Source organism: Atta colombica, unplaced genomic scaffold (assembly GCF_001594045.1).
Source record: "Atta colombica isolate Treedump-2 unplaced genomic scaffold, Acol1.0 scaffold155, whole genome shotgun sequence".
Lineage (NCBI taxonomy): Eukaryota > Metazoa > Arthropoda > Insecta > Hymenoptera > Formicidae > Atta > Atta colombica.
The window spans coordinates 3082733-3083285 of NW_017259245.1; positions in this window are offsets into that span (position 1 = coordinate 3082733).

Sequence of the window (553 nt, forward strand, 5' to 3'; positions counted from 1 at the left end):
TCTAGGAGATTGAAACTCGATCTTCCGTTAATTCCGTCGCGTTTTTCTCAGAATTTTATTGACTGACATCTAAGTTATTCCTGCGATAGAAGATCCAGACTGATGTCGCATTCAATCGTTGGGTAAACGCAGTAAATACATAAAATTCGATTTATTAACATTCAATATGTTTATCATGTAAATTTAGTCGTCACTAGAAAAGATACATTTGATTTGTCAACTTTAAATAAATTTTGACATCACTATCTAATTAAATTTATCTTTACAATATTGCGATAGAAAGTTAATTTTTTTATATTAATATATTTTATTTTCGAAATGAAATGAGATAAATTTATTTCTATAATACATATAATATCAAAACCGATTAGAAAAATGGTAATTAGCGATAAGTAAATATATGTCATAATACTTTCACTGAGGGATTTTTTTTATAGTGATATATAAAATCGATAATTTTTCTTGATTCCAAACTTGCAAATATATATATATACACGCAAATATATATATGCAAATATATAATATTATATTGGATATTATATATATATATATA